We start from the raw sequence: 27,350 nt of genomic DNA, 5'->3' as shown, positions 1-27,350 counted from the left end.
CCAGCATCTACAGTAATTTTCTCCAACACCCAGATCCCTCTACACTGAGGCACTTTGATTCTGCTTCCCATTTCAATAATAACTTTTTATTTTTCCAGCTAACATGGATAACCTCGTGTGCATTCACGTAAGCTCCATCTGCCGGATTCAGGCCCATTCTCCTCGCCTATCAATATAGTTTAGATTCCCCTACAGTGTGGAAACAGGCCCTTCAGCCCAACCAGTCCACACCAACCCTCCGAAGACCCATTTCCCTCTGACCTAACACTGTGGGTAATTTAGTATGGCCAACTCACCTAACCTGCACATCTTTGGACTGTGAGAGGAAACCGGAGCACCCAGAGGGAATCCACGCTGACAAGGGGAGAATGTGCAAACTCCACACAGACAGTCTCCCAAGGCTGGAATTGAACCTGGGAACCTGGTGCTGAGAGGCAGCAGTGCTAACTACTGAGCCGCCCAAGAGAAAGATTTGTGGGAGGTGCCCTGAGTAGGACTGGAACATGAATTGTTAACATATCCTATAAAGAAGCAGGCATAATTGGGACTCTGTTGTTCTTGTATCACCACAGTCTTACCAGACCATAGATGCTGCTCTCTCATTAGAGGTAAACAACTGGTGCTGACTTAACCCGAGGGCCACCAGATCTCAAGCGAGGGAAGAGATTGAAAAGGAGAGTCCTTCATGGTAACCTCAGACCAATGATGGGAATTGAACCCATGCTGTTAGCACCACACTGCTATGTGAACCAATGATCCAGCCAACTGAGCTAAACTGATTCCCCTGATAGCCACCTGTAAGGCTCTTTATCTTCTCATCACAGCTTGCTTTCCCACCTATTTTAGTATCATCCGCGAAGTTTGCTATGTTACAGTATGGAACACAGCCCCAGCAAACAATCTTTTCATTGCGAGCAATAAGTGCAAAGAAAATCATCAGTACAGAAGAATGAGTCATTCTTCTTACAACTTTCAGAAATATGCAATACAGGGAGGAAGAGCCATCACAAAAACAAACTGTGCTTGGAGGAGAACAATGAGCTCTGTGGCTTTAGAGGAGATAATACTATTGTTTGGAAAACTTGAGTGAAAAGCCAGCACAGCACAATGGGATGAATGGCCTCTTCCTCTTTCTCTCATATGCTCAACTGATCATAATGGATGGCTCATTGGCAATCCTTCCACATCCTGTAACATTGAAACAACTCTGCATATTACCAAGAGAGCTGCTCAGCAATTGGGTGCAATCTACTCTCAGTCAGCTCTGACCGGGGTGGTTCCTCAAGACATGGGTAAGGTTAAAAACAGGAGTGGCTGATGGATGCTGACATAGGTACAAACATCAACTGGAATCAACGCATAAATGCACCAACGATATCAAGATAATGTTTCAAAGAGACACAAGCTCTTAGCCCAAACTCAGCAGTAATTCATATACTGGCAGCTCTCCTCACACACCCTCTCTGCTCAGAAACCCTTGGCTATCACCAACATGTATTCATACCTCCTGTGTCAGATTGGAGTTGATTTACATTCCCGGTAAGTGTCTGGGGACCACATTACAGATGCTGTTCAAACAGTTATTGTCACTGGCCCAATGAATTTCAGTGCCCACTTCTCTTTCCCCCAGAAACATTCAGGCCCCTCCTCACCATGTTACACAGGAACAGGAGGAGGCCATTTAGCCCCCTTCCCTCACTATGTTGTACAGGAACAGGAGGAGGCCATTTAACCCCCTTCCCTCACCATGTTACACAGGAACAGGAGGAGGCCATTTAGCCCCCTTCCCTCACTATGTTGTACAGGAACAGGAAGCACTCATTCAGCGCCCCGTCCTTAAACCACTTACACAAGAACAGAAAGAGGCTCCCTCTCTCAGTCTGGTATACAGGAGCAGGAGGAGGCCATTCAGCCCCGTGAGCCTGTCATACAGGACCACCGAGACCAGTGACTCTTCTTATCATTAGGTCATCACTTAATCATTAACATTTTGACAGGACAGGCTTTTTTTTGTTCATTTTGTCTAATCCAGCAAATTTTGAGTTAATTCCTACAATATTTTCTCATTAATTGTTCAGAGAAGTTATTACACATCTCAGGAGTAGGTGGGATTTGACCCTCCTGACTCAGAAGTAGGGAAATAGCACTACACGACAAGAGTTCCTCTTTCAGCCTGTAACATAAGAACAGAAGGAGGCCATTCAGCCACACCACACTGTTCTATCATTCAATTAGATCACAGCTGAACTGTGAGCTAACTCCATTACCTGGCCTCACTCAAGATCCCTCAAGACCTGTGGTTAACAAAAATGAATCAATTGCTATTTGTGACAGAGAGTACAAAACTGCAACCAGCATTTTGTGTGTCAAAGTGCTTTCTCTGTGAAATGGACTGGCTCTGACTTACGATTAAGTGCCCTCACCAGCAAAATAGCTCCTTGCCATTAACTAACATGTCCACAACCACCTCCCTCTCTTGGCCTCCATCCTGGATCATTACACAGTGACCAAGTGTACATTGCTCCTGGTCCGAACCACCATTGGAACCTAGAGTAAAGAGTAGAGGACGCTGCTGCAATGCTCAGTTGGCTGCAATAGCGTTGCTGGTTGAGGCTGTGTGGTCAAATAGAGGGGTGGTAAACATCCAGCCGCACTCATGACTATAGACTGGAGTGCCTGACTCACTAGGCCATGGGGCAAGGCTGAATATGAAGTTATATTAGGCTTTGTGACACATGACCTAACAAGTGACTCGTGGATGTCTGTTCATTTTAAAAGTTGAACTCATGACGAATTTTGAAGTTGTGAGCTTTACTTGAGAGATACTGTTAATCGATGTGTCAGTTTTATTTATAGACTGCACCTGAATAAAGGGGGTTGGGAGGGGGAGAGGAGCGAATTTGTTACTCAATACCCAGTGAACTGGTGAGTTATCCCATTGAAATCTGAAGGGTGGGAGGGAAACAGAGCAGAAATGGTTGTAAAGAACAGTCCAGGTGGAAACAGATGGACAGGTCAAGTACCACGCTACAGCTTCAGATCCCAGAACCAAAACAAGAATTGTTTTGAAATAAGTTTCACTTCTCCAGGAAAAGTCAGACACAAGTGTCGTGATACTGATGCACCGTAGGCGTTCATTTCATGCTCTGAGGGCTGTTGTTAATCACAATGATATTTTTATAAAGCTACTAAAGGCTGTTTAGCCTCCCTCCTCCATATGGTGAGGTAATGCAGGAATCTGTGCGTGTGTTTTGAAATTAGAAGGTTATCAAAATGAGAGAAAGATATTTAGACTCCTACAATTCACAGAGCTGATCCACCAGGAAAGGAAGAGTCATAAAGTCATAGAGCCATAAAATCATAGAGCTGTACAGCACGAGTTAACTACTTCCTCCATACAGGCAGTTTTGAACATAACACCACCTCAAGAATGCAGGATAAGCAGGTACTTGAATCAGAAGCACCAGTGTTAGCGACACCCCAACAGCCAATGTTCCAGTGAGATCCCATCCTTCCTCACCCCGTGTCCCACTGCTTATCCCCTTGCCTACAAACCAGTGCTCCATTGGAGACTTGATCCCTTGTGTTGTCTCCAGTGTTGCACAGGAGAGTTCCTACTTGTCTAACCAGCTGGGGCTGCCATGGACTTTGGAAGAATGGGCATGATACAAGGAAACCACCCTCTTCCCACCACCCAGTTGTCAAACATCAGTTTATTTAATTTAGGAATTTGAAATATATTGGACTACATATATGTGTACACGCAAACAATCAGATTTCATTCATCCTTCCCGAGTTTAGCGTTTATTAATGATACAATTTCCATTCCCGGAGTTGCAATTCCTTCACCTAGCAACAAGCAGCGTCATCCCAGCGCTGTGAACACTGCCATTGGCTGACCGCCTGGTCCAATGAGAAGTGACGGATGCCTGTTGCCGGGGCGGCGAAAGAGTAGGGGCGGGGTTCGTGAGCTACTCTGCCCAGCAACAGGGGGCGGTCGGATAATGGGGGTGGGGTAAGAGATTGACAGGCGAGGCCGGCCCGGCGCCGCTCTGCCCAGCAACAGGAGGATGATTGACAGGCGCAGGCCGGGGAAGGTTACCCAGCAACAGGAGGATGATTGACAGGCGCAGGCCGGGGAAGGTTACCCAGCAACAGGAGGATGATTGACAGGCGCAAGCCGGGGAAGGTTACCCAGCAACAGGAGGATGATTGACAGGCGCAAGCCGGGGAAGGTTACCCAGCAACAGGAGGATGATTGACAGGCGCAGGCCGGGGGAAGGTTACCCAGCAACAGGGCGATTTTGACAGGCATGGGCTCTGGGACAGGTTACACAGCAACAGGGGGATTAATAACTGGGCTGGACACTGGCGGAAAGTCACTGAACCACAGGGGGTTGATTGACAAGGTTGGGTCCTGGGCTGAGGTCACCTTGCAAAAGGCGGAGGCGTTTGAAAGATGGACAAGAGTCCAGACAGTGGTACCCTGCATAAGGACAAATGACTTACAAGCAGGGTAACCAAGAAGGAACTGGGAAGGGGGTTACCTAGCAACTGGGAGATAGGCACATGGAAGGCTACAGCATGGCTCTGTCCAACAACAGGAGAATGATTAAACAGGCACAGGCAGGGGAAGGTTACACAGCAACAGGGCAATTACTGACAGGCATGAGCCCTAGGACAGGTTATACAGTAACAGAGGGATGAAAAAAACTGCCCAGCCCTGTCAGTTAGGTTACACAGTGGTACCTGGAGGTGATTGACAGATGAGGCAGTAAAAACAAGGACTGTAGATGCTGGAAACCAAATTCTAGATTAGAGTGGTGCTGGAAAAGCACAGCAGTTCAGGCAGCATCCGAGGAGCAGGAAAATCAACGTTTCGGACAAAAGCCCTTCATCAGGAATAGAGGGATTTTGCCCGAAACGTCGATTTTCCTGCTCCTCGGATGCTGCCTGAACTGCTATGCTTTTCCAGCACCACTCTAATCTACAACCAAGGCAGTGTTACAATGCAAAAAGAGAATGATTAACAGGCTAGGTTACCTGCCCAGGAACAGGGATACGAGTTACCCAGCAACAGGAGTAGAAATTCACATGTGTAGAAAGGCCTGGCATCGTTCTGCCAATCAACAGGGGATGATTGAAAGGGACAGGCTCTGGTGGAAGGTCACTCAGCAACAATGGGATGATTGAAAGGGACAGGCTCTGGTCACTAAGCAACAACAGGAGATGATTGAACGGGACAGGCTCTGGTCACTAAGCAACAAGAGGAGATGATTGAAAGGGTCAGGCTCTGGTCACTAAGCAACAAGAGGAGACGATTGAAAGGGACAGTCTCTGGTCATTAAGCAACAACAGGAGATGATTGAAAGGGTCAGGCTCTAGTGGAAGGTCACTCAGTAACAGGAGATGATTGAAAGGGACAGGCTCAGGTGGAAGATCACTCAGTAACAGGGGACAATTGTAAGGGACAGGCTCTGGTCACTAAGCAACAACAGGGGAGAGTTGAAAGGGTCAGGCTCTGGTGGAAGGTCACTCAGCAACAGGAACGATTGACAGGTGCAGGTCCTGGGGTGAGGTCATTAAACGACGAGGGGTGATTGACAAGTACAGGCCTTTGGGCAGGTTATACAGCAACAAGGGAGGCGATTGACAGATGGGGATCAGCCCAAGCAGAGTTAGACTGCAACAAGGGGATGATTACCAGTCTGTATGGGACAACCCAGCATTACTCTGTCCAGCAACAGGAGGATAATTGATAGGCAACGGCCAAGTAAGGTGGAGGATGACTGAAATGTAGGAAAAGCCACCAGGGAGGATGATTAACAGTTGTGGACCCTGGCACAGGTCAACCAACAACAGGGATGACTTACGGCACAGGCCCCCATGAGTGTAGTGTGGACAGTGATTCTAGGGATTTTCAACAAGCCACCCCTTCCTTGGCCTCTGGCATTTCAGTAGTCTGATTGTAGGCATGCTGTTCATCAGGCCACCTACCTCCTTGGAGACAGTGGAGACAGGGGCCAGCTTGGCTCCACTATGGGCAGAGACAGGACTTTAAGACAGAGCAGGCATGGATCAGAGCTTGGATGGGACATCGACAAAATCTGAGGGACAGGGCAGGGGTGTCAAGGCATGGCTTAGGGCCACAAGGGGACTGGAGATAGGACTGGAGGCCTAGGCACGATCAGGTGACAGGGACAGGTCAAGTGGGAGAAGGATCAAACAGAGCCCAGCTCAGAGAGCTGGGTTCAGCTCATGATGCAATGATTAATATGGAGGTCATAGATTTGTCTCAGTCTGAACTGAGAGATGAATCAACCTCAAATGGTCTGGCCCCGAAGCTGACAGCAATGATAAGAGAGAAAAAGTGAAAGACTTTCCTTTAATGTTTTCAACACCTTTCAATGTTTTTAATGGAGGAAAAGTGGGAGCCAATTCGCACGTAGGAAGAAACCACATACAACAGTGTGGTCATGGCCTAGTTAATCTATTTATGACTGATGTTGACCAAGGGATAAATATTGGCCCCAGGACACCAGACAGCATCCCCATTTTTACCCACTTCATCAAAAATAGGCACTCACATTTCTCAAAGATCATTAACATTTACTCTTAATTAAACATATCATCTGAAATACCACCCTCCAACAGTGCCAGCAGATACTCAGCACACGTGCATGGATACTCACAGGTGTATGTGCAAACACACATGGGTGCACAAATGCATGCATACAGGCACATGCAGAGACACAGGTGCTAGCATTTGCACGTAGACAGGTGCGTACACACACAGCCACGGTTTCAATGAAATGCACAGAGTAGTGTCTGGGGAGAAAGCGCTAGCTTGCTGATGATTCTCCTAGAATAACTAAAATCTATGTTGAGAGGATGCCTGGAGGAAAGGGCAGGATGGGGGGGAGACAAGACAGATGCTTCGCACCAACATTTCTCTTTCTGTTTTAAGACAGCCACAGTCTGGCTGATTACTGGTTCAGGGAGAGTGCAACATTTTGTGGGGAATGATTGTGTGGAATGCTGTGACAAGGCCAATGAAAGCACTGTCAGGCAGATGAAATATTGTGAATTTTCGGTTAACAAATGAAACCATCCTCAAAATGTCTCAGAACAAGAGGCTCTTGACAGTTTAAACCATCGGGGTGCACTCTCAACTATTCAGACACATCTGATCACACTAAAAGAGTCGATCATCCATAATTCGACACGCACATCAATTTCAGACACCATTCACCTGCATAATATCACATATCTCAGTCCACGTGCAGTCAAAGCTCTCACCCTTACTTTTGACACCTCCATACCTGACTATCCTAACACTCCTTCAGGCCTGCCTACCATTTATCCTTTCCCTAACAAACATTGTCTCCTCCGTTGTTCCACTGTTGTGTCAGGGAGCTTGTTGTGCATAAACAGGCTCCCGTGTTTCTCATAGCACAATATTTCACGAGCTTCACTAGCTGAGAGATGCTCTGGAATGTCAAGTGTGGTGAATCACACTGGAGAAACAGAAATTCGGTCTATTTCAAGCTTCAACACTTTCCAGAATCCTGTTCTGAATGGAAATGTGTTCAAGAAGCAGTGTAGCAGCTCTGTCCACCTTCCACCCACCCCCTGTAGGCCAGGGTCCCTGGGAACCAGACCTGGCAACAACCTCACATTTAGCTCACATTCTTAGTACTCTTGTGTCTCCAGATCCAGCAACGTGAATCAGCCAAGTTTCTAATAAGGCTGCATTACATAGCTGCTCTATTAATAAAAGGATCTGTGAGTGGTGGGAGTTCTGAAACATTACAGTATAAGGAGGTAACTACAGAACATGGAACACCCAGACAAACAGCAATTTACTGCTTTAAACTGACCCCGGTTTCAAAATGAGTAATCTCAGGGTGGCATTAATCCTCTCTCAAAATTGGCAACTATTGCATCAGCCTTTGCCAAACATTTCCTGGATTCTGAGCAATTACAAGTTCTTCTCAGGCCCAGGAGTTGGCAAGGGCACAGGATCCCAACCATCGAGCAACAAAGAGGCCACAGTATCCACAGGACAGGGCTGTAAAATGAATGAAGTCCCTGCGCCAGCTGAGACAGGGCACTGCAAAGTACCCAAAACGCCGTAAAACAATCCAATCATTCAGACCATAGGGCCACAGTACTGCCAACTACCCTGCAATAAAACAAATGCTGAAATGCACATCTCGCTACAATGGGGACACCAATCACAACAGCACTCCCCACCCTCAAGAAGGCAGGAAATGAGAAGTTCAGGCTCTCCTACACGCTGCCAACATGGATATCCAGTGCACTAATATTTACATTTATCCGTGATGACCCAAGCTCCCTGAATGAGAATCATTCATTGTTCTGCTTTCTATGACTAGTTCAAGCATTTTTAGAGGGATTCCCTGCCTTTTTCCCACAGTCGATCAGATTGGAGGGACAAACTTCAAACTGCCTTCAAATAGCTGACAATTTCACACATGGCTGGAACACTGGGGAGTGGCAGTTAAAGATTGCAACTCTGCTATTCCCTCAGTGTCTCAGAGGGCTCTCTGGCTGTGAACATCCTCAGTGACTGTGAGAGCGACAGCAGTGAGTGACTGTGCACTCCCTCAGTGTCTGAGGGGGCAGTGAGTGACTGTGCACTCCCACAGTGTCTGAGAGAGCAGTGAGTGACTGTGCACTCCCTCACTGTCTGAGAGAGCAGTGAGTGACTGTGCACTCCCTCAGTGTCTGAGAGAGCAATGAGTGACTGTGCATTCCCTCAGTGACTGTGACAGCAGTGAGTGACTGTGCACTCCCTCAGTGACTGTGACAGCAGTGAGTGACTGTGCACTCCCTCAGTGACTGTGACAGCAGTAGTGACTGTGCACTCCCTCAGTGTCTGTGAGAGCAGTGAGTGACTGTGCACTCCCACAGTGTCTGAGAGAGCAGTGAGTGACTGTGCACTCCCTCAGTGTCTGTGATAGCAGTGAGTGACTGTGCACTCCCTCAGTGTCTGAGGGAGCAGTGAGTGACTGTGCACCCCCTCAGTGTCTGTGAGAGCGGTGAGTGACTGTGCAATCCCACAGTGTTAGAGAGAGCAGTGAGTGACTGTGCACTCCCTCAGTGTCTGAGAGAGCAGTGAGTGACTGTGCACTCCCTCAGTGACTGTGACAGCAGTGTGTGACTGTGCACTCCCTCAGGGTCTATGAGAGCAGTGAGTGACTGTGCACCCCCTCAGTGTCTGTGAGAGCAGTGAGTGACTGTGCACTCCCTCAGCGTCTGAGAGAGCAGTGAGTGACTGTGCACCCCCTCAGTGTCTGTGAGAGCAGTGAGTGACTGTGCACTCCCTCTGTGTCTGTGAGAGCAGTGAGTGACTGTGTACTCCCTCAGTGTCTGTGACAGCAGTGAGTGACTGTGCACGTCCTCAGTGTCTGTGAGAGCAGTGAGTGACTGTGCACTCCCTCAGTGTCTGTGAGAGCAGTGAGTGACTGTGCACTCCGTCAGTGTCTGAGAGAGCAGTGAGTGACTGTGCACTCCCTCAGTGTATGTGACAGCAGTGAGTGACTGTGCACTCCCTCAGTGTCTGAGAGAGCAGTGAGTGACTGTGCACTCCCTCAGTGTGTGAGGGAAACAGAGAGTGATTGTACATTCCCTCAGAACCTCAATCGTTAGATCCCAATAGTTTCCCCCATTGAAAGTCATGGTGGGAATGAGTGTTCTGCCGATGTAGGGGCTGTGTGAGGTTGTTCCAGCATGGAAGGCGGCCATTTGACCCAGTGTGTCTATACCACATGCCTAAAAGAGCATCATCAATTTGTGCCAATATCCTGTCTCTCCCCCATCATTCTACACATAAACCAATGCCCATCTCGAATGCCTGAGTAGAATCTAACTCCACATATTTTCACGCAGTGCATTCCTAGCTACTCATTGTGTGAAATAAGGTTTCTCATATCATATTTGCTCCTTTTGCAGGACATTTTATATGAACACAGAACATAGAACAGTACAGCACAGAACAGGCCTTTCAGCCCACGATGTAGTGCCGACCATTGATCCTCATGTAAGGTAAACCTAACCCTCAAATGTCTGTGACCATATGCATGTCCAGCAGTCTCTTAAATATCCCCAATGACCTCGCTTCCATAAATGCTGCTGGCAACGCATTCCATGCTCTCACAACTCTCTGCGTAAAGAACCCGCAACTGACATTCCCTCTATAGTTTCCGCCAAACAGCTTAAAACTATGACCCCTCGTGTTAACAATTTCTGCCCTAGGAAAAAGTCTCTAGCTATCAACTCTATCTATGCCTATCATTATCTTGTATACCTCAGTTTGATCCCCTCTCTTATTCTTTCCAATGAAAAAAGTCTGAGCTCAGCCAACCTCTCTTTGTAAGATAAGCCCTTCATTCCAGGCAGCATCCTGGTAAACCTCCTCTGAACCCTCTCCAAAGCATCCACATCTTTCCTCTAATAGGGCGACCAGAACTGGACACAGTATTCCAAGTGCGGTCTAACCAAAGTTTTATAGAGCTGCAACAAGATCTCATGGCCCTTAAACTCAATCCCCCTGTTAATGAAAGCCAAAACACCATATGCCTTCTTAGCAACCCTGTCCACTTGGGTGGCAATTTTAAGGGATCTATGCACCTGCACACCAAGATCCCGCTGTTCCTCCACACTGCCAAGAATCCTGTCTTTAGTCCTGCACTCAACTTTCAAGTTCAACCTTCCAAAATGCATCACCTCGCATTTATCCAGGTTGAATTCCATCTGCCACCTCTCAGCCCATCTCTGCATCCTGTCAATGTCACGCTGTAGCCTCCAACAGTTCTCTATACTGTCAACGACACCTCCAACCTTTGTGTCATCTGCAAACTTGCTAACCCATCCTTCAATCTCCTCATCCAAGTCATTAATAAAAATTACAAAGAGTAGAGGCCCAAGAACAGAGCCATGTGGAAACCACTCACCACTGACTTTCAGACAGAATACTTTCCTTCCACTACCACTCGCTGTCTTCTGTTGACCAGCCAATTCTGTATCCAGACAGCTAAATTTCCATGTATCCCATTCCTTCTGACCTTCTGTACAAGCCTACCATGGGGAACCTTATCAAATGCCTTGCTGAAGTCCATATACACCACATCCATCACTCGAACCTCATCAACTTGTCTAGTAACATCCTCAAAGAACTCAAAAAGATTTGTGAGGCATGACCTGCCCCTCACAAAGCTGTGCTGACAGCATTTAAGAAAGGTGGGAGAGAGAAAGCAGGAAATTATAGACCAGTTAGTCTGACCTCAGGGGTGGGAAAGATGCTGGAGTCTATTACAAAGGATGAAATTATGACACATCTGGATAGTAGTCACAGGATAGGTCAGAGTCAACATGGATTTATGAAGGGGAAATCATGCTTGACTAATCTTCTGGAATTTTTTGAGAATGTAACTCTGAAGATGGATCAGGGAGATCCAACAGATGTACCTGGACTTTTAGAAAGCTTTTGATAAAGATAGGAGATAAGTGAGCAAAATTAGGGTGCATGGTATTGGGGACAAAGTACTAACTTGGATTGAAAGTTGGTGACTGATAGGAAACAAAGAGTAGTGATAAATGGCTCCATTTCGGAATGGCAGGCAGTGACCAGGAATTACATTTGCCTCCCTCCAGTCCTCAGGTACGACCCCGGTGGAGAGCGAGGATGCAAAGATCTTCGCAAACGGCAAAGCAATCACATTTCTCACTTTGCAAAGCAGCCGAGGACAAATCTGGTTTGGCCCTGGCAACTTGTCAATCTTAATGTTTGTCAAAATTTTCAGCACATCAGCTTCCTCAATATCTATCTGTTCCAGCATGCTTACCTGCTCCTCAATGGTTTCATTCACTACAAGGTCCTTTTCTTTAGTAAAGACAGAAGCAAAAAACTCTATTAGGGCTTCCCCTACCTCCTCAGACTCTATACACAAGTTGCCTATGCTATCCCTGATCTGCCCTACTCTTTCTTTGATCATTTTCTTATTCCTCACATACGTGTAAATGCCTTTGGATTCTCCCTAATCCTTCCTGCCAAGCCTTTTTCATGCCCCCTCCTGGCTCTCCTCAGACCATTTTTGAGCTCCTTTAGTTCTCAATTCGCTTATGAGCATGAATAGTTTCCCCCACCTACTGTACCCATGATTTTGAAAACTCCCATCAAATCTACTCATAGTCTTCTCCCCAAGAATTTTCCTAACCTCTCAAACCTATCTTCATAACTGAGGTCTCTAATCCCTGGAACCATTCTCATGTACCTCTTTTGCATTTCTCCAAAATGCATCACCTCACATTTCTCGACATTGAACTTCAGGCGCCATCTCTCAGCCAGTCCTTCAAACTGCAAAGGTGATTAGATGTTTTACTCTATCCCCACAATGCTTCCAAGCTGTTCTATAAAGTACCCTTGAACACCGAGTACAGATAATGTCTGTAAACCACAAAACGTACACAGGGTATTTACACTCAGTGTGTGGGGTTATCATCCATATTCTACACCAGGGAGACAGCAAAGAGGTAAAATCACTGGAGTTATAATGCCAGAGAGTTTACCTCTTGGCAAAGGCCAGGCTAATGCTCTGGGGATATCACTCCAAATCCCACCAGAACAACTGGTGGAACTTTAAAGTCTGCTGTCCTTACCTATTGTCAACTCCAAACTCTTACGTTACTGACTCAACTGCCTGAGCAAGCTACTCCGTTCAAAGACAGTTAGAGTATAAATACTAACCCTACCAGCAACAGCCCCATCACATGAAAATTCAAAACAAAAACCACACAAAACCAAACTGATACTACTGCTGTGCATAATCTGCAGAATTCAGGAGAAAGTAGAGGCCATTGATTGAAGATAGATCCTAATAAATCCAATGGGAAACATCTTACCCTCCCAAGAGAAGGTGGAACGTGGGAACCTCTCCCACACGGAGTGGTCAAGGTGCATTATGTCGGTCTATTAGGGTGATGCTGGATAAATATAGAGGGAGAAAGGGATAGAGTCATAAAGTCATAGAGATGTACAGCATGGAAACAGACCCTTTGGTCCAACAGTTCCATACCAACCAGATATCCCAACCCAATCTAGTCCCACCTGCCACACTCGGCCCATATCCCTCCAAACCCATCCAGATGCCTTTTAAATGTTGCACCTATACCAGCCTCCACCACTTCCTCTGGCAGCTCATTCCACACACTTATCACATTCTGAGTGAAAAAGTTGCCCCTTAGGTCTCTTTTATATCTTTCCCCTCTCACCTTAAACTTAGGGTGGGACTAGATTGGGTCAGGATATCTGGTCAGCATGGACAAGTTGGACCAAAGGGTCTGTTTCCATGCTGTACATCTCTATCACACTATCCCTCTGGTTCTGGACTCCCCCATCCCAGGGAAGAGACCTTGTCTATTTACCCTATCATGCCCTTCATGATTTTATAAAACCTCTATGAGGTCACCCCTCAGCCTCCGACGCTCCAGGGAAAACAGCCCCAGCCTATTCAGCCTCTCCCTGTAGCTCAAACTCTCCAACCCTGGCAACATCCTTGTAAATCTTTTCTGAAACTTTTCAAGTTTCACAACATCCTTCACATAAGAACAAGACCAGAATCGCATGCAATATTACAAAAATGGCCTAACCAATGTCCTATACAGCTGCAACATGAGCTCCCAACTCCTGTACTCAATACTCTGACCAACAAAGGAAAGCATTCCATACATCATCTTCACTATCCTATCTTCACTGAGACTCCACTTTCAAGGAACTATGAACCTGCGCTCCAAGGTCTCTTTGTTCAGCAACACTCCTGAGGACCTTACCATTAAGTGTATAAGTCCTGCTAAGATTTGCTTTCCCAAAATGCAGCACCTCACATTTATCTAAATTAAACTACATCTGCCATTCATCAGCCCATTGGGCCATTTGATCATGATCCTGTTGTACTCAAGAGGTAACCTTCTTCGCTGTCCACTACACCTCTAATTTTGTTGTCATCTGCAAACTTACTAACTATACCTCATATGCTCACATCCAAATCATTTAAATAATAATGAAAAGTAGTGGACCCAGCACCAATCCTTGTAGCACTCCACTGGTCACAGGCCTCCATTCTGAAAAACAACCCTCCACCACCACCCTCTATCTTCTACCTTTGAGCCATTTCTGTATCCAAATGCCTAGTTCTCCCTGTATTCCCTGAGATCTAACCTTGCTAACCAGTCTCCCACGAGGAACCTTCTCAAATGCCTTATTGAAGTCCGTATAGATCATGTTGCTCTCCCCTCATCAATCCTCTTTGTTACTTTTTCAAAAAACTCAGTCAAGTTTGTGAGACATGATTTCCCATGCACAAACAATGTTGACTATCCCTCATCAGTCCTTGCCTTTCCAAATACATGTACATCCTGTCCCTCAGGATTCCCTCCAACAGCTTGCCCACCACATCAGGCTCACTGGTCTATAGTTCCCTGGCTCATCCTTACCACCTTCCTTGAATAATGGCACCATGTTAGCCAACCTCCAGTCTTCTGGCACCTCACCTGTCACTATCGATGATACAAATATCTCAGCAAGGGGCCCAGCAATCACTTCCCTTGCTTTCCAGAGTTCTAGGGTACACCTGATCAGGTCCTGGGGATTTATCCACTTTTATGTGTTTCAAGACATTCAGCACCTCCTCCTCTGTAATATGGACATTTTGCAAGATGTCACCATCTATTTCCCTACATTCTGTATCTTCCATGTCCTTTTCCACTGTAAACACAGATGCAAAATACCCTTTTAATATCTCCCCCAGCTCCTGCAGCTCCACACAAAAGGCCGCCTTGCTGATCTTTGAGGGGCCCTATTATCTCCCTACTTACCCTTTTGACCTTAATGGATTTGTAAAATCCCTTTGGATTCTCCTTAACTCTATTTGCCAAAGCTATCTCATGCCCCCTTTTTGCCCTCCTGATTTCCCTCTTCAGTATACTCCTACTACCTTTACACTCTTCTAAGCATTCACTCGATTTATCCTGACATATGCTTCCTTGTTTTCCTGAACCAAACCCTCAATTTCTCTGGTCATCCAGCTATACCAACCTACTCCTACACCTACCAGCCCTTCCTTTCACCCTAACAGGAATACAGTGTCTCTGGACTCTCGTTATCTCATTTCTGAAGGTTTCCCATTTTCCAGTTGTCCCTTTACCTGTGAACATCTGCTCCCAATCAACTTTTGAAAGTTCTTGCCTAATACGAGGAGATGGCGATGGGGATAAGCTATGTGATATGGAGCAATTGAGTCAAGCAATCTATTAAATTCTGAATAAACTCCATTTTGGAAAGAACCTCAGAATTATTATGGCGCAGGAGGAGGACATTCAAGACTAGCATTTCTGCATTGTCTCTCCAAATGAGCACCAGAACACCTTCCTGTGTTTATTATCTATTTAAATAATCATCCAATACCTTCACAAATGCCTCAGTTGAAGCTGCCTCCACATTTGCAGGCAGAGCACTGCATATCTGAACTACTCGCTGTGTGAAAACATCCTTTCTCACATCGCATTTACTTGTTCTGCAAAACATTTTAAAATGTTCTGGTACTCGAACCATTTGAGCAGGAACAGTTTCTTGCTATCCACTCTATACAGCCCATTTAAAGAGTTTGAAAACTTCAATCAAATCTCCTCTGAGCCTTCTCCTCTCGAGGGAGAAAAGCCCCAACCTCTCAACTTTGCTGAGACAAAGTGATGAGCTGTCAGCATTTGGATCTGTATATGTACATAAATAGATGCTTAAACTTGAAGAAGCTAAATACTAGGAGGGAGAACAGGGGAGAAAATGCTGAGTGAAGTGTGATACAACAGCATAATCCAATGGCACCCTCTATGTTGAAAGGCTGCACTGCACAACACCATTTCTAGACTTCCATTAACCCCAACAGCTGTTTGCGAGCACAAGTACCTGTCCAATACCTGCCCAGTATGAGAGTTTAAATTTAAATTCATTCATCGGATGTGGACATCACTGGCTAGGTCAGCATTTATTGCCCATCCCTGAAGGCCCAGAGGGCAGTTAAAAGTCAAGCACATTGCTGTTGGTCGGGAGTCACATGTAGGCCAAACACAGGTCAGGATGGCAGTTACCCTCCCTCAAGGACATAAGTGAACCAGACGGGATTTTCCCAACAATCGACAATGGATTCATGGTCAACCTTACACTCTTAATTTTAAATCCCCTGGCAGGATTTGAACCCAGGTATCCAGAACATTACCTGGGTCTCTGGTTTACAGAAACTCGAAGAAATTGAGGACTGCAGATGCTCGAGATCAGAATCGAAAACCATAGTAGTTCAGGCAGCATTCAAGGAGCAGGAGAATTGATATTTCGGGCATAATCCTTCATCATTCCTGACAAAGGGCCTATGCCACACTTTTCATCTCTGGATTAACAGTCCAGTGATAAAACTCCTCGAAAGTCAGAGTGACCACAGCTACCAATCTGAGAGCTGTCTGGATTGAAAGAGTAACTGCAAGGTCAGTCCGAGAACTGCATGAAAATCCTGGGGGCATGTGAGTGACCACGGGCACCGGTCTGAAAGCTGCCCGGTAATCCGGGGAGTGTGTGAGTGACCACGGGCACCAGTCTGAAAGCTGCCCGGTAATCCTGGGAGTGGGTGTGACAGCGGGCACCGGTCTGAAAGCTGCCCGGTAATCCGGGGAGTGTGTGAGTGACCACGGGCACCGGTCTGAAAGCTGCCCAGTAATCCTGGGAGTGTGAGAGTGACCGCGGGCACCGGTCTGAAAGCTGCCCGGTAATCCTAGGAATGTGAGAGTGACCGCGGGCACCGGTCTGAAAGCTGCCCAGTAATCCTGGGAGTGTGAGAGTGACCGCGGGCACCGGTTTGAAAGCTGCCCGGTAATCCTGGGAGTGTGAGAGTGACCGCGGGCACCGGTCTGAAAGCTGCCCGGTAATCCTGGGAGCGTGAGAGTGACCGCGGGCACCGGTCTGAAAGCTGCCCGGTAATCCTGGGAGCGTGAGAGTGACCGCGGGCACCGGTCTGAAAGCTGCCCGGTAATCCTGGGAGTGTGAGAGTGACCACAGGCACCGGTCTGAAAGCTGCCCAGTAATCCTGGGAGTGTGAGAGTGACCACGGGCACCGGTCTGAAAGCTGCCCGGTAATCCTGGGAGTGTGAGAGTGACCGCGGGCACCAGTCTGAAAGCTGCCAAGTAATCCTGGGAGTGCTAGTGATGTCAGGCACCGGTCTGAAAGCTGCCCAGTAATCCTGGGAGTGGATGTGACCGCGGGCACCAGTCTGGAAGCTGCCCAGTAATCCTGGGAGTGCTAGTGATGTCAGGCACCGGTCTGAAAGCTGCCCAGTAATCCTGGGAGTGCTAGTGATGTCAGGCACCGGTCTGAAAGCTGCCCAGTAATCCTGGGAGTGCTAGTGATGTCAGGCACCAATCTGAGCCTGAGTGATGATGAGTGTGCCAGTTTGAGATTTTTCTGGTGATCTCAATTGAGAGTCACACCAGGAGTGAAAGAGTGACCACAGGTACCAGTCTGAGAGTTGCCAGGCAGTTGGAGAGTGACTACAGATACAATTGGAAGGTACACCAACATCAACGATTTAGATTCATGAGATACAGCCTCACCGAGAGACTCAAAAGCATCTCTATGCACTCACAGAATCTCTATAGTGTGTAAAGAGTCTACCTAGCCTGTTCTCTCCCAATTTGTTCTGACCGTCTGAAGACCATCCCATCCAGGCTCAGTCCCCTACTTTATCCCCATAATCTTGCATTTACTAACCCACCTAACCAGAACATGTTCGGACTGTGAGAGGAAACTGGAATACCTATGTGGAAACCTACACAGGCATGGGGAGAATGTGCAAACTCGACACAGAGTCACCCAAGGCTGGAATCAAATCCAGGTCCCTGGTGCTGTGAGGTTGCAGTGTTACCACCGCACCGCATTCATGGTGAACACAGAATGAGAGAATTGAGAAAAACTGGAGCTGGAGCACATAAACCTAGTTTACTTCACTTTGTACCTCATGTTAAACAGCTCACTATAAACCCTCTCCACCCTCATTCAACCAACACTGCTCCCAACATTCATTAACTGAAACCTGGTGGACCACGATCCTTTTCATATGCTCCACAGTGCTGTTCAAACTTAGTTCAGAAAATGAGAATGTGGGGCTCCCCTTCTGATGGTGAAACCTCAATTGCTCAAAACATGCACATATTAAAAACCTTACACTACCACGCAGATTTTTTCCAGCATAAATCTCTAGGTGCCCTCTATGGTGACACTTTTTTACATAACCATGTCCCACTGCACCACCACATTCAGAGAGGGGAAACTGCAAAACAACATGTTTACACAGGTCTTCACCAAACCAAGGCATCCAAAAATATATTTGTCTAAACCTTTCAAGAGGTTCAAATGTGAAATATCTTGTACTGTAGAGGTTACATCTCATGTTATTAGCCTCCTGTACAAAACAATCAGTCTTAATAATGAAGTATTTTGATAAAGGCTCCCAAGACTAAAATAATTGGAACACAAATGAGGGAAAATGAGAAGTTATGTACTTTACCAGAAAACCTTTATTTTGAAAGGAATGGAATATAAAAATAGAAATGCCTTGCTAAAACTATACAAGCACTAGTTAGACCTCAGCTGAACAATTTTACTGTGAACAGTTTTAGTACCTTATCGAAGAAAATATGTACTGGGATTGGAATCAATACAAAGAAGATTCACTCAGCAGAGACTGGGTATGGAGGGACGGCCTTATGAGGAGAGGTTCAGTAGGTTGGTGTTATACTCATTTGAGTTTAGAAGATTAAAAGCAGACCTTATTAAACAAAGAAGACACATATTCCCCAAAGAGAAATAAAAACAATATACAGCAAATGCTGGAAATTTGAAATATGAACAATGCTGGAGAAACTCACCAGGTCTGGCAGCATCTATGAAGAGAGAAACAGTTCAGCTGTGAAGAAGCCATTTGAACTAAAACATTTAACTCTATTTCTCTTTCTGCTTTTAAGATGCTTAAAGAGTTTGAGAGGGTAGATGTGGAGACATGGTTTTCCTTTGTGGAACTAGCAGCACCATCTCATAGAAAGCAGTCACCTGGTTAGAGTAGAGTCAAAGGAATTTCTTCTGTCAGAGGTTAGTGAACCTGTGGTATCCTTTACCAGAGAAGGCAATTGAGGCTGGGTCATTAGTATATTCAAAGCTGTGATAGACAGATTTTTAATTAGTAAGAGAATCACGGGTTATGAAGATAAGACAGAAAAATGGAGTAACGATTATCAGATCAGCTATGATCTCACTGAGGGGCAGAGCAGACTCAATGCAACTCACAGCCTGCTCCTTCTCCTATGCCTTTGCATTTAAATGCCTGATTTCAATGAGCTACAGATGGTCTATTTATTGATAATTACACAGGACCAATTTTCAACAATATATTTTGGTACCCAAACCATAACTTTATTTAATCTACCCGCTCCCCATTTTTGATCTGACGACTTCCACATGCAGATAGTTACAGAATCAATACATTTAGTCCAATGAGAACAAACATGGCATATCTTACGCACACAATCATTAGGAGAATTTAGTTTAGAAGTACAGAGTTGTTGCAAAGTTCAAAAATTCAATAAACACCCATATGGATAGGGCTTCAGTATGAGTAAACGTAAACACACAGAGTAATCGACCAGACACCAGAGTAACCGACCCCGTCATCGACCAGACACCAGAGTAACCGACCCCGTCGTCGACCAGACACCAGAGTAACCGACGCCGTCGTCGATCAGACACCAGAGTAACCGACCCCGTCGTCGACCAGACACCAGAGTAACCGACCCCATCGATCAGACACCAGAGTAACCGACCCCGTCATTGACCAGACACCAGAGTAACCGACCCCATCATCGACCAGACACCAGAGTAACCGACGCCGTCGTCGACCAGACACCAGAGTAACCGACGCCGTCGTCGACCAGACACCAGAGTAACCGACCCCATCGACCAGACACCAGAGTAACCGACCGCGTCATCAATCAGACACCAGAGTAACCGACCCCATCATCGACCAGACACCAGAGTAACCGATGCCGTCATCGACCAGACACCAGAGTAACCGACCCCATCGATCAGACACCAGAGTAACCGACCCCGTCATCAATCAGACACCAGAGTAACCGACGCCGTCGTCGACCAGACACCAGAGTAACCGACCCCGTCGTCGACCAGACACCAGAGAAACCGACTCCATCGTCGACCAGACACCAGAGTAACCGACCCCATCATCGACCAGACACCAGAGTAACCGACCCCGTCGTCGACCAGACACCAGCGTAACCGACCCCGTCGTCGACCAGACACCAGAGTAACCGACGCCGTCGTCGACCAGACACCAGATAACCTACCCCATCATCGACCAGACACCAGAGTAACCGACCCCATCATCGACCAGACACCAGAGTAACCGACCCCATCATCGACCAGACACCAGAGTAACCGACCCCGTCATCGATCAGACACCAGAGTAACCGACCCCGTCATCGATCAGACACCAGAGAAACCAACTCCATCGTCGACCAGACACCAGAGTAACCGACCCCGTCATCGACCAGACACCAGAGTAACCGACTCCATCGTCGACTAGACACCAGAGTAACCGACCCCGTCGTCGATCAGACACCAGAGTAACCGACCCCGTCGTCGACCAGACACCAGAGTAACCGACTCCATCGTCGACTAGACACCAGAGTAACCGACCCCGTCGTCGATCAGACACCAGAGTAACCGACCCCGTCGTCGACCAGACACCAGAGTAACCGACTCCGTCGTCGACCAGACACCAGAGTAACCGACCCCGTCGTCGACCAGACACCAGAGTAACCGACCCCGTCGTCGACCAGACACCAGAGAAACCGACCCCGTCATCGACCAGACACCAGAGTAACCGACTCCATCGTCGACTAGACACCAGGGTAACCGACCCCATCGATCAGACACCAGAGTAACCGACCCCGTCATCAATCAGACACCAGAGTAACCGATGCCGTCATCGACCAGACACCAGAGTAACCGACCCCATCGATCAGACACCAGAGTAACCGACCCCGTCATCAATCAGACACCAGAGTAACCGACGCCGTCGTCGACCAGACACCAGAGTAACCGACCCCGTCGTCGACCAGACACCAGAGAAACCGACTCCATCGTCGACCAGACACCAGAGTAACCGACCCCATCATCGACCAGACACCAGAGTAACCGACCCCGTCGTCGACCAGACACCAGCGTAACCGACCCCGTCGTCGACCAGACACCAGAGTAACCGACGCCGTCGTCGACCAGACACCAGATAACCTACCCCATCATCGACCAGACACCAGAGTAACCGACCCCATCATCGACCAGACACCAGAGTAACCGACCCCATCATCGACCAGACACCAGAGTAACCGACTCCATCGTCGACTAGACACCAGAGTAACCGACCCCGTCGTCGATCAGACACCAGAGTAACCGACCCCGTCGTCGACCAGACACCAGAGTAACCGACTCCGTCGTCGACCAGACACCAGAGTAACCGACCCCGTCGTCGACCAGACACCAGAGTAACCGACCCCGTCGTCGACCAGACACCAGAGTAACCGACCCCGTCGTCGACCAGACACCAGAGTAACCGACTCCATCGTCGACTAGACACCAGGGTAACCGACCCCATCGATCAGACACCAGAGTAACCGACCCCGTCGTCGACCAGACACCAGAGTAACAGACCCCGTCGTCGACCAGACACCAGAGTAACTGACCCCGTCATCAACCAGACACCAGAGTAACCGACCCCGTCATCAACCAGACACCAGGGTAACCGACCCCATCGATCAGACACCAGAGTAACTGACCCCGTCATCAACCAGACACCAGAGTAACCGACCCCGTCATCAACCAGACACCAGGGTAACCGACCCCATCGATCAGACACCAGAGTAACTGACCCCGTCATCAACCAGACACCAGAGTAACCGACCCCGTCATCGATCAGACACCAGAGTAACCGACGCCGTCGTCGATCAGACACCAGAGTAACCGACCCCGTCATCAATCAGACACCAGAGTAACCGACACCGTCGTCGATGAGACACCAGAGTAACCGACCCCGTCGTCGATCAGACACCAGAGTAACCGACCCCGTCGTCGACCAGACACCAGAGTAACCGACCCCATCGATCAGACACCAGAGTAACTGACCCCGTCATTGACCAGACACCAGAGTAACCGACCCCATCATCGATCAGACACCAGAGTAACCGACGCCGTCGTCGATCAGACACCAGAGTAACCGACCCCGTCATTGACCAGACACCAGAGTAACCGACCCCATCGATCAGACACCAGAGTAACCGACCCCGTCATCGACCAGACACCAGAGTAACCGACCCCGTCATCGACCAGACACCAGAGTAACCGACTCCATCGCCGACCAGACACCAGAGTAACCGACCCCGTCATCGACCAGACACCAGAGTAACCAACCCCGTCATCGATCAGACACCAGAGTAACCGACCCCCTCGTCGACCAGACAGCAGAGTAACCGACCCCGTCATCAATCAGACACCAGAGTAACCGACGCCGTCGTCAATCAGACACCAGAGTAACCGACCCCGTCATTGACCAGACACCAGAGTAACCGACCCCATCATCAATCAGACACCAGAGTAACCGACGCCGTCGTCGATCAGACACCAGAGTAACCGACCCCGTCATTGACCAGACACCAGAGTAACCGACCCCATCGATCAGACACCAGAGTAACCGACCCCGTCATCGACCAGACACCAGAGTAACCGACCCCGTCATCGACCAGACACCAGAGTAACCGACTCCATCGCCGACCAGACACCAGAGTAACCGACCCCGTCATCGACCAGACACCAGAGTAACCAACCCCGTCATCGATCAGACACCAGAGTAACCGACCCCCTCGTCGACCAGACAGCAGAGTAACCGACCCCGTCATCAATCAGACACCAGAGTAACCGACGCCGTCGTCAATCAGACACCAGAGTAACCGACCCCGTCATTGACCAGACACCAGAGTAACCAACCCCATCGATCAGACACCAGAGTAACCGACCCCGTCATCGATCAGACTCCAGAGTAACCGACCCCGTCGTCGACCAGACACCAGAGTAACCAACCCTGTCATCGACCAGATACCAGAGTAACCGACCCCGTCGTCGATCAGACACCAGAGTAACCGACCCCCTCGTCGACCAGACAGCAGAGTAACCGACCCCGTCGTCGACCAGACACCAGAGTAACTGACTCCATCGTCTACCAGACACCAGAGTAACCGACCCTGTCGTCAACCAGACACCAGTGTAACCGACCCCGTCGACGACCAGACACCAGAGTAACCGACTCCACTGTCGACCAGACACCAGAGTAACCGACCCCATCGAACAGACACCAGAGTAACCGACCCCGTCGTCGACCAGACACCAGAGTAACCGACCCCATCGACCAGACACCAGAGTAACCGACCCCGTCGTCGACCAGACACCAGAGAAACCGACCCCATCGATCAGACACCAGAGTAACCGACCCCATGTCGACCAGACACCAGAGTAACCGACCCTATGTCGATCAGACACCAGAGTAACCGACCCCATGTCGACCAGACACCAGAGTAACCGACTCCATCGTCGACCAGACACCAGAGTAACCGACCCCGTCATCGACCAGACACCAGAGTAACCGACCCTGTCGTCGATCAGACACCAGAGTAACCGACCCCGTCGTCAACCAGACAGCAGAGTAACCGACTCCGTCGTCGACCAGACACCAGAGTAACCGACCCCATCGATCAGACACCAGAGTAACCGACCCCGTCGTCGACCAGACACCAGAGTAACCGACCCCATGTCGACCAGACACCAGAGTAACCGACCCTATGTCGATCAGACACCAGAGTAACCGACCCCATGTCGACCAGACACCAGAGTAACCGACTCCATCGTCGACCAGACACCAGAGTAACCGACCCCGTCATCGACCAGACACCAGAGTAACCGACCCTGTCGTCGATCAGACACCAGAGTAACCGACCCCGTCGTCAACCAGACAGCAGAGTAACCGACTCCGTCGTCGACCAGACACCAGAGTAACCGACCCCATCGATCAGACACCAGAGTAACCGACCCCGTCGTCGACCAGACACCAGAGTAACCGACCCCGTCGTCGACCAGACACCAGAGTAACCGACCCCATCAATCAGACACCAGAGTAACCGACCCCGTCGTCGACCCGACACCAGAGTAACCGACCCCGTCGTCGACCCAACACTAGAGTAACCGACTCCATCGTTGACCAGACACCAGAGTAACCGACTCCATCGTCGACCCGACACCAGAGTTATAGCCTCCACCATCGACCGGACACAGAAATTATCGACCCAGTCATCGACCAGGCAGAGAGTCGGCCACCCCGCAACGATCACGTACAAGAATTACAGCGTCTGTTATCTACCAGGCACAGAGTCAGCCAGCCCGCCATCAACTAGAGACCGATTTAGCCACTCCATCATCAACCAGTTGTAGCGTCCGACATCGACCAGTTTAAAGAGTTATAGCCTTCGTCCTCGATTGAACAGAGCTAGTGAACCAATTGTTGACCATACACAGAGTTAAAGAGCTGAAAATGTGTTGCTGGTTAAAGCACAGCAGGTCAGGCAGCATCCAAGGAACAGGAAATTCGACGTTTCGGGCCAGAGCCCTTCATCAGGACACCAGGCTCTGGCCCGTAACGTCGAATTTCCTGTTCCTTGGATGCTGCCTGACCTGCTGTGCTTTAACCAGCAACACATTTTCAGCTCTGATCTCCAGCATTTGCAGACTTCACTTTTTACTCACAGAGTTAAAGACCCTGTTACTGATCATATACAATGTTATTCTATTATTGATGAGACAATGAGTGACAGCCCCTGTCAATGATCAGATACAGAGTTAGAGACTCTTATTGACGAGATGGAGTTGGAGCTATATATTGATCACATATTGAGTTCGACATTAATGACCAGATACTAAGTTAGAGCCCGTGTCAATGATCAGATACTGAGTGAAAGACCACATTATTGGTCAGACATTGAATTAGATCCCATATTGAACATCAGACACTGAGTTAGAAACTCTGTTACTGATCACATACTGAATTAGAGATTCCATAAATATTCAGAAATTGAGTTAGAGACTGTTATTGATCGTATACCCAGTTAGAGAGGCTGGTATCGATCAGATTCTGATTTAGACACTGTTATTGATCATATACCCAGTTAGAGAGGCTGGTATTGATCAGATTCTGATTTAGAGACTGTTATTGATCGTATTCCCAGTTAGAGAGGCTGGTATCGATCAGATTCTGATTTAGACACTGTTATTGATCATATACCCAGTTAGAGAGGCTGGTATCGATCAGATTCTGATTTAGAGACTGTTATTGATCGTATTCCCAGTTAGAGAGGCTGGTATCGATCAGATTCTGATTTAGAGACTGTTATTGATCATATTCCCAGTTAGAGAGGCTGGTATCGATCAGATTCTGATTTAGAGACTGTTATTGATCATATTCCCAGTTAGAGAGGCTGGTATCGATCAGATTCTGATTTAGAGACTGTTATTGATCATATACCCAGTTAGAGAGGCTGGTATCGATCAGATTCTGATTTAGACACTGTTATTGATCGTATTCCCAGTTAGAGAGGCTGGTATCGATCAGATTCTGATTTAGACACTGTTATTGATCATATTCCCAGTTAGAGAGGCTGGTATCGATCAGATTCTGATTTAGAGACTGTTATTGATCGTATTCCCAGTTAGAGAGGCTGGTATCGATCAGATTCTGATTTAGACACTGTTATTGATCATATTCCCAGTTAGAGAGGCTGGTATCGATCAGATTCTGATTTAGAGACTGTTATTGATCGTATTCCCAGTTAGAGAGGCTGGTATCGATCAGATTCTGATTTAGAGACTGTTATTGATCATATTCCCAGTTAGAGAGGCTGATATTGATCAGCTATTGAGTTAGAGTCCCCCGTTATGGATCACATGCTGAATTTTAGAGCCCATGTCGTTGGTTAGATTGAGTTTAGAGACTCAGTTGCTGATCAGAGACGGAGTGAGAGCCCGTTCTGGATGAGATACACTGTTAGGAGGAGGAGGGCGGGGTAGGGAAAGGAGGGAGACACTCATTCACTCACCTCAGAGCCGCTTCGGTGGCCGGGGAAGGTGGGCGAGGGGCTTGAGGGTGAAGCGGAGGCCTCGGGGCCACCTGCGGTCCCCGGCACGGTCCCTCTCCCTCTGTGTCTGTCTGTCTGTGTGTGTGTGTATTTATATTTATATAAATGTATAACCCTGTCCCCAGAACCGGCAAAAGATGGCGCTGCCGGGAGGAGGAGGAGGAGAGGAAGGGCGGCCTTTAGGCCTCAAGCCTCGGGCTCGAGTAGTCACCGAGTCCGGGACCGAGAGAGGACGGCGTTCGAGACCCAAAACAAAAATAAAAAGGGAAAAGGCGGCACCCTGCCCTCCTCCTGGAAACTGGGGGCCCCGGACGAAGGGAGGAAGGGGGTTTAGAAAAAGAGATAAATCGATTAAATCCCCCCCCTCCCCACAGCCTCGAGATTCAAACTTCCCGCCTCACACAAAATGGCGGACGGCACCAACCGCCGCTTCCCTACAACCTTATAAACTTAAAAAACAAAATGAAGCAAACCCCCCACCCCCCTCTGCATTTCTTTTTTTTTAAAAATAAGACGGGTTTATTCACGTTTTCTTTGTTTATTCCTGATCCGTCCGCCTCTCCCTCGGGGACGCCTGACCGTTGGGGGGCTGTTTATTTTTGAATTTGCCCGCGCGCCGCCACCCACAAAATGGCGGCGATGGCTGAGGGCTGGCTGGCTGCTGGATAATCCGCCAGGGCAACGTGGGTTCACACCTCCCTCCACCACCTACAAGCTGATCTCTCATAAGTCTGCCTTGTGTGTGTATAGATATATATTTTTTTCCTCACTGGGGGAAGAAAACGACGACGGTTTGAATTTTCCCGCCTCTCCTTTCCAATATGGCGGCCACAAGTTGACTCCTTTCCAACATGGCGCCCACAACTTGGCTCCCATGTCATGTTTTGGAGGAGCTGGGCTGGACAAACTTTTCTTTTTAATCACACAACAGGTCATAGACTATGCGGGATATAGGTAAAGTAACGTTACTTCTGCAATTATAATTGCT

General features: G+C 48.2%; 1 protein-coding gene across 2 annotated transcripts in view; it reads right to left on the bottom strand.

Moving 5' to 3' along the window:
• The window catches only part of LOC132814242 (dual specificity tyrosine-phosphorylation-regulated kinase 1A-like), an 85,785-nt gene extending 58,730 nt beyond the window's left edge, over positions 1-27,055 (bottom strand). Inside the window, exon 1 of one of the 2 annotated variants that reach the window (XM_060823435.1) lies at positions 26,890-27,055. The gene's annotated coding sequence lies outside the window, so the exon portion shown is untranslated. Of the gene's footprint in view, positions 1-26,323; positions 26,712-26,889 lie in introns of those variants that run through there. The other variant, XM_060823434.1, reaches the window with a different exon arrangement.
• Between the last annotated feature and the right edge of the window lie 295 nt (positions 27,056-27,350).

This window comes from Hemiscyllium ocellatum, unplaced genomic scaffold, assembly GCF_020745735.1.
Source record: "Hemiscyllium ocellatum isolate sHemOce1 unplaced genomic scaffold, sHemOce1.pat.X.cur. scaffold_764_pat_ctg1, whole genome shotgun sequence".
NCBI classification, from domain to species: Eukaryota; Metazoa; Chordata; class Chondrichthyes; order Orectolobiformes; family Hemiscylliidae; genus Hemiscyllium; species Hemiscyllium ocellatum.
The sequence above is the reverse complement of the archived record's forward strand: the minus strand, read 5'-3'. Positions and strand labels throughout refer to the sequence as shown.